Genomic DNA, 7,533 nt, shown 5'->3' on the forward strand with positions numbered 1-7,533 from the left:
GTAAGCTGCATGTGCACAGAATGAAACTGAAAAAGGTCACATCATTTTATTCCTTCTGTTCTCCACCAATGCCAGGTAGTAAAGAACTGGTTAGTGATAAGCTAAACAACCCTCAGCATTCATACCTCCAGAGGTAGATACTTGAATTTTGGCCAGCAAGCATGGAGAGTCCTTGTTGTTCAAACAGGGCATTTAGTAGAGAGACCACAAGAGTCATGTATTAGTAGAAGTGGTAAATTACCTGTAGCATAAAGATGACTCTAGGCCCAGCCTAAAGATGCTTAAAAACTTGTTTGAAAAAATCAGACTTATCTGCAAGTAACTGCCCACCAGAACAAAGACTACAAAATCCAGGTATTTAACATACATGATGTCTAGTATACAATAATAAATTTCTAGGCATGCCAAAAAGCAGGAAAACAAAACACAGGATTGGGAGAACATAAAATCAATAGAAACCGAAACAGAAATGAAAAAAAATAGAATTAGAAAAAATTAATTTAAACATATATTACAAATACGTTAACTATGCTCAGTAATTGAAACAAAAACATGAACAAAAAGAGAGGAATGAAATATTTAAAAAAGAAGTAAATGGAACTTTAAAAAATATCAAAAATTCAAAAATTCACTAAATTAAATTAACAGTATATTAAATACAAATAAAGAAGTCACTAAAATTGAAGATATAATAAATATAGCCAGAAAAACCCAAACTGAAGCAAAGATAAAAAAGAGTGGGAAAATGACTAGTGCTTCACTGACTTGTGAGACCATATCAACTGGTCTAACATATAAATAACTGGGTATGTCAGAATGAGTTGGGATGAGAATTTTAAAACCATTTTGTATTAGTCTGTTCTCACACTGCTAATAAATATATAGCCGAGTATGGCTAATTTATAAAGAAAAGAAGTTTAATGGACTCACAGTTCCACATGGGTAGGGAGGCCTCACAACCATGGTGGAAGATGAAGAAAGAGTAAAGCGACTTCTTACACAGTGGCAGGCAAGGGAGAGCTTGTGCAGAGGAACTCCCATCTATAAAATCATCAGGTCTCATGAGACTTATTCACTACACTGAGAACAGCACAGGAAAGACCTGCCTCCATGGTTCAATTATCTCCCACTGGGTCCCTCCCATAACATGTGGGAATTACGGGAGCTACAATTCAAGATGAGATTTGGGTGGGGTCACAAACTATATCATTCTGCCCCTGGTCCCTCCCAAATCTTATGTCCTCACATTTCAAAACCAACTATACCTTCCTAACAGTCCCCCAAAGTCTTAACTCATTTCACTATTAACTTAAAAGTCCACAGTCCAAAGTTCCATCTTAGACAAAATCCCTTCTGCCTAGGAGCCTGTAAAATCAAAAGCAATTTAGTTTGTTTCTAGATACAATGAGGGTATAGGCATTGGGAAAGTACCCATGCCAAATAGAAGAAATTGGACAAAACAAGAGGCTAAAGGTTCAATGCAAGTCCAAAATCCAGAGCAGAAGTCAAATCTTAAAGCTCCAAAATGATCTTCATTGACTCCATGTCTCACATCCAGGTCATGCTGATGCAAGCGGTGGGTTCCAATGGTCTTACGCAGCTCCACCCCTGTGGCTTTGCAGGGTACAGCCCCCTCCTGGCTGCTTTCATGAGCTGGCATTGTCTGCAGCTTTTTCAGGTGCATGGTGAAAGCTGTCGATGGATCTACCATTCTGGGGCCTGCAGGACGGTGGCCCTCTTCTAACAGCTCCACTAGGTAGTACCCCAGTGGGGACTCTGTGGGTGCTTGCACCCCACATTTCCCTTCCTCACTGCCCTAGCAGAGGTTCTCCATGAGAGCTCCATCCCGGCAGCACCCCTGTCTGGACCTCCAGGCATTTCCATACATTTTCTGAAATCTAGGCAGAGGTTCCCAAACCTGAATTCTTGACTTGTGTGAACCCACAGGCCCAAAACCACGTGTAAACCCACCAAGGCTTGGGGCTTGCACTCTCTGAAGCAATGACCTGAGCTCTGTGTTGGCCCCTTTAAGCCACATCTGGAACACGAAGCTCCAACTCCTGAGACTGCATGAAGCAGCGAGGCCCTGGACCTGGCCCACAAAACCATTTTTCCTCCTAGGCCCCCTGGCTTGTGATAGGTAGGGCTTCTGTGAAGACCTCTAACATACCCTGCAGACATGTTTCCCATTGTTTTGGCAATTAACATGTGGCTCCTCATTATTTATGTAAATTTATCCAGCCAGCTTGAATTTCCCCTCAGAAAACAGTATTTTCTTTTCTATCTCATTGTCAGGCTGCAAATTTTCCAAACTGTTATCCTCTGCTTCTTCTTGAACGCTTACCACTTAGAAATTTCTTCTACTCAATATTCTAAATCATCTCTCTCAAATTCAAATTTCCACAGATCTCTAGGGCAGGGGCACAATGCCACAACTCTCTCTGCATAGCAAGAGTGAGCTTTATTCTAGTTCTCAACAAGTTCCTCATTTCCATCTGAGACCACCTCAGCCTAGACCTTGTTGTCCACATCAACATCAGCATTTTGGTCAAAACCATTCCACAAGTCTCTAGGAAGTTCCAAACTTTCCACATCTTCCTGTCTTCTTCTGAGCCTCTAAACTGTTCCAACTTCTGCATGTTATCCAGATCCAAAGTCGCTTTTACATTTTCAGGTACTTGTACAGCAGTACTCCACTCAACTGGTACCAATTTACTGTATTAGTCTGTTCTCACATTGCTAATAAAGATATACCTGAGACTGGGTAATTTATAGAGAAAAGAGGTTTAATGGACTCACAGTTTCACATGGCTGGAAAGGCCTCACAATCATGGCAGAGATGAAGGAAGAGAAAAGGAACTTCCTTTTCTCGTTTTTGAGATGGAGTCTTGCTGTGTTGCCCAGGATGGAGTACAATGGCACCACCTCAGCTAACTGCAGTCTGCCTTCTGGGTTCAAGTAATTATCGTGCCTCAGCCTCCCAAGTAGCTGGGACTACAGGCGTGTGCCACTACGTCTGTCTAATTTTTGTTTTCTTTGTTTTTTGTTTTTTTTTTAAGTAGAGACGGGGTTTCACCATATTGGCCAGGCTGATCTTGAACACCTAACCTCAAATAATCAGCCTGCCTTGGCCTCCCAAAGTGCTGGGGTTACAAGCATAAGCCACCATGCCTGGTCCTACAAAGGAACTTCTTACATGGTGGCAGGCAAGAGATAGCTTGTACAGGGAACTCCCATTTGTAAAACCATCAGATCTCCTGAGACTTATTCACTACCATGAGAACAGCATGGGAAAGACCTGCCCCCATGACTCAATTATCTCCCACCAGATTCCGTCCACAACTACACGTGGGAATTATAGGAGCTACAGTTCAAGATGAGATTTGGGTGAAGACACAGCCAAAACATGTCACATTTCTAAAACATTTCCAAATTAGATGGAAATGAAACCCACAGATCCAAAATGCTGTAGAGAACACTAAGCAAAACAAAGAATAAACCTGCTCAAGTTACCTTGTCATAAAATTTCTCAAAAACATTGAAAAGAGAAAAGAAAGCAGCAGGGGAGGGGCCACCTTAAATGTAAGAAACAAAGTGTAAGATATGAATCCCTCTCTGGCTGCCCATGAATCATGGCTGATGTCTTTTGCACTGACGTCCTCGGGGGAGGTGTCCTTCCAAACTGGGGAGCTTGTCCATGGAAATGGACTGGACTCCATGATGTGCCCTGCAGACACTGATGTGGCTCTATCCATTACTGTCTCATAGATCTCAGCCTTATAGGTGGACAGAACATGAGTTACCATACCAGCAGCTGCAACTACTTGAGTCTTATTGGAGGCAAGAAAGCTGAAGTATGGGTAGGGCCAGTATTTTCTGTTTTTTCCTTTTATTTCTAGTTGACACATAATCGTACATATTTACAGAATACAGAGTGGTATTTTGATACATGTGCAAAACACGTATTTTCCATATTCTTGATTCTGTGGCACCCAGGACTTTGTAGAGCCAGGGAGGGATTACCTTTTACAGGGTTACTTCTTAGAGGCAGTAAACAATTTGCTTGTGAGCAAGCCTTGATATTCAACCAATCCTGAGTCCACACTCTCACCCATCTCCTTTTATCAAGCTCCTGCAATCTGGGACACTGTCCCTCCAGTCTAGTCACCTCAGGGTCAGGGACTAACAACTAGGGGCCAACCTATAGCTGAGACCTCACTGAAATTATACAAGTTATTCAAACTATTTAATACTCAACTTGTTTAACTTGCTTACTTTTCTTCTCCGATTATTTTTTTCCCAGGAAAACCACAATAGTCACCCTCCAGTGCTCTCTCTGCCTGTTCATTTTGTCTCTGTGCTTCCCTGAGTGGCCCTTAACAGCATGACATGCCTACTAGTTCTTGGCGACTGTGATGTGACTATAATAAAAACATTTTCCTTCATGACAAACATTTTCATGTCTGTATGTCTTGCCATACCTGATTAAACAAAATCCCAGGTACATCTTAAAACTCCTTCATAAGATGAATTGGGGCATATTCCTTCTGCCTGTGTTTTCTGAAAATATTTGTATGAGATCGGTTTAATTTCTTATACGTTTGGCAGAAAACACCAGTGTACCCATCTGGGACTGGAGAATTGCTTATAGAAAGATTTTTAATTACACATTCATTTATATATATAATATATACATTTCAAATTATATATGTAAATATATATATTTCAAATATATATGTGTTCAGATTTTCAATTTTGATCACTTTTAACATTTCTGCTAATAGTTATTTGTGTCTTTTCTTTTTGATCACTCCATCTAGACTTTATTAATTGTATTGACCTTTAAAAATATAATTTGAAGCTGGGCATGGTGGCTCACGCCTGTAATCCCAGCACTTTGGGAGGCCGAGGCAGGCAGATCACAAGGTCAGGAGATGGAGACCATCCTGGCCAACATGGTGAAACCTCGTCTCTACTAAAAATACAAAAATTAGCTGGGCATGGTGGAACATGCCTGTAATCCCAGCTACTCGGGAGGCTGAGGCAGGAGAATCGCTTGAACCAGGGAGTCAGAGGTTGCAGTGAGCCGAGATTGTGCCACTACACTCTAGCCTGGCGACAGAGTGAAACTCTATCTCAAAAAATATATATATATATATACACACACACACACACACACATATATATATGTATATGTACACACAAACATATATAAATATATATGCATGTATACATACAAATGTGTGTATGTATATAAAATTTAGAGTTTCATTTATTCTGTTATTTCTAGTTCATTTCTAGTCATATTTTCATAGTTCCTTCCTTCTACTTAACTTGGCTTAATTTACTCTTCTTTTCCTATTTTCATAATATACAACACAAGTTCAATTTCATATCTTTTTTTCTCATTGAGAAGAGCTATATGTGTTCTTTTAAGCACAAATTTTAGCTGTATTCACAAATATAAAGTGCATTTTATACTGAATTTTTATTCATTACAAAGTATTTTCTAATTTCCATTGTGAGTTCTTCTTTGACCCATGTATTATTCACATCCTTGTTTAATTTCCAAATGTTAGCAACTTTCCAGATATATCTGTGTGACTGATTTTTTTCATTAATTTCATTTTGACCAAAGAACATATCTATATAACTTTAATCCTGTGAAATTTACTAAAACTTAATTTATGGCTCAATAGATGGTCTGCTTTTGTGTTGCAAGTTGCACTTGAGTATGTGTTCTATTGACATTGAGCGAAATATTTTATAAATGTCAATTAGGTCAAATTGTATGATAATGTTAAGTCTTCTGTATTTTTACTTATTTTCTTTTTGTCATGTCAGCTTACAAGAGAGGAATGTTTATTTTCCAACTATATAATATGACTTATTCTGAACTATAATATGTCCTATTAATATAGCCATTTCACATTTTTCAGATTTATGTTTGCACAGTATTATTCCACCCTTTTATTTTTAACCTATAATAGTTCATACAGGCATACCTCATTTATTGTGCTTCACTTTATTGTGCCTGGCAGATATTGTTTTTGTTACAAATTGAAGGTCTGTAGGAACCTTGCATCAAGCAAGTCTATCAACACCATTTTCCCAAGAGCATGTGCTCACCTCTTGTCTCTGTGTCACATTTTGATAATTCTCACAATATTTCAAACTTTTTCATTATTATTATATTAGTTATGGTGACCTGCAATCAATGATCTTTCATAATACTGTTATAAATGTTTTCAGGTGCCATGAACCACACCCATATAAGATGATGAATTTAATCAATAAATGTATGTGTTGACTGCCCTACTGACCAGCCATTCCTCAATCTCACTCCCTCTTTTCACAACCTTCCTATTAACTGAGACAAAACAATATTGAAATTAATATCCCTACAATGGTTTCTGAGTATTCACATGAAATAAAAAGCTACGTGTCTCTCACTTTAAATCAAAAATTAAAAAAATTATTATTCTTAGTGAGGAAGGCATTGTGAAAGATTACAAAGGTCAAAAGCTATGCCTCTTGCACCAAAGAGTAAGCCAAGTTGTGAATGCAAATGTTTTAAAGGAAATTAAAAGTGCTACTTCAGTGAAGACGCAAATGATAAGAAAGTGAATCAGTATTACTGCTGATACAGAAAAGGTTTTAGTGGTCTGGATAGAAGATCAAACAAGCCACAATATTCCTTTACACCAAAGCCTATCCAAAGCAAGGTCCTAACTCATCAATTCTAAGAAAGCTAAGAGAGGTGAGGTAGCTGCGAAAGAAAAGTTTAAAGGTAGTAGAGGATGATGATACATGAGGTTTAAGGAAAGGAGCTGACTTCATAACATAAAATATCATAAGATAGTGAAAGTAGGCGTCCAAAAATGTTACAGGTAGAGTCAGAGGACAGTAAACAACCTAAGCGGCCAAAAACGTCACTGCATGCATCATCATATTCTTTGATCAGACTCACAATGTGTTTACCCTCCTTATCCACGGTCATTTGAACCTTATGATAAATCTTATTTGGAGATTTTATGAACATTAAATCATAATCCAATAAATAGTCTCTCTTCTGGCCAATATATCTCCAGGGGTATAACATCCTGAGAAGGGTATAAATCAAATGCAAGGAATGCCTGGTCCTCAGTGTCTAAATTGTTATAAACTTGTTAACAGTAGACAAATCTATTTTTCCTACCACTTTTGTATTGCACCGTATACTTGTATTTGGGAGAGAAAAGGTTTGTCACAGGAGAAGTCATATAATTCTACAGTGTGCTTTTTTTTTTTTTTCTTTCCTGTCCCTTGGTGGAACTCCCTGTGGCCAAGGGCCTTAACAGTCAAAAGACAAATAGTTAATTAATTGTTCTAAACCACATAGGAATGGATGTGGACAGACATTTGTTACTTCTTAAAATTATTATTTTAAGTAAAAAAGCCAACAACAAAACAAAACAAAAAAAAGTTACAAGACAGACTTATTTTTAACTTCTATGTGTTGAGCTACTGTGAGCTTGGTTTTTGTTACAGACT

General features: G+C 38.3%; 1 long non-coding RNA gene across 1 annotated transcript; it reads left to right on the forward strand.

The window, feature by feature from the left end:
- The first annotated feature begins 1,586 nt into the window (after positions 1-1,586).
- Positions 1,587-4,440, forward strand: LOC139357490 (uncharacterized). Its single transcript, XR_011610755.1, has 3 exons — positions 1,587-1,756; positions 3,769-3,860; positions 4,304-4,440. It is a non-coding gene; the product is annotated as an uncharacterized lncRNA (long non-coding RNA).
- Positions 4,441-7,533: the final 3,093 nt, after the last annotated feature.

The sequence above is a fragment of the Macaca nemestrina genome, chromosome 12 (assembly GCF_043159975.1).
Source record: "Macaca nemestrina isolate mMacNem1 chromosome 12, mMacNem.hap1, whole genome shotgun sequence".
Lineage (NCBI taxonomy): Eukaryota > Metazoa > Chordata > Mammalia > Primates > Cercopithecidae > Macaca > Macaca nemestrina.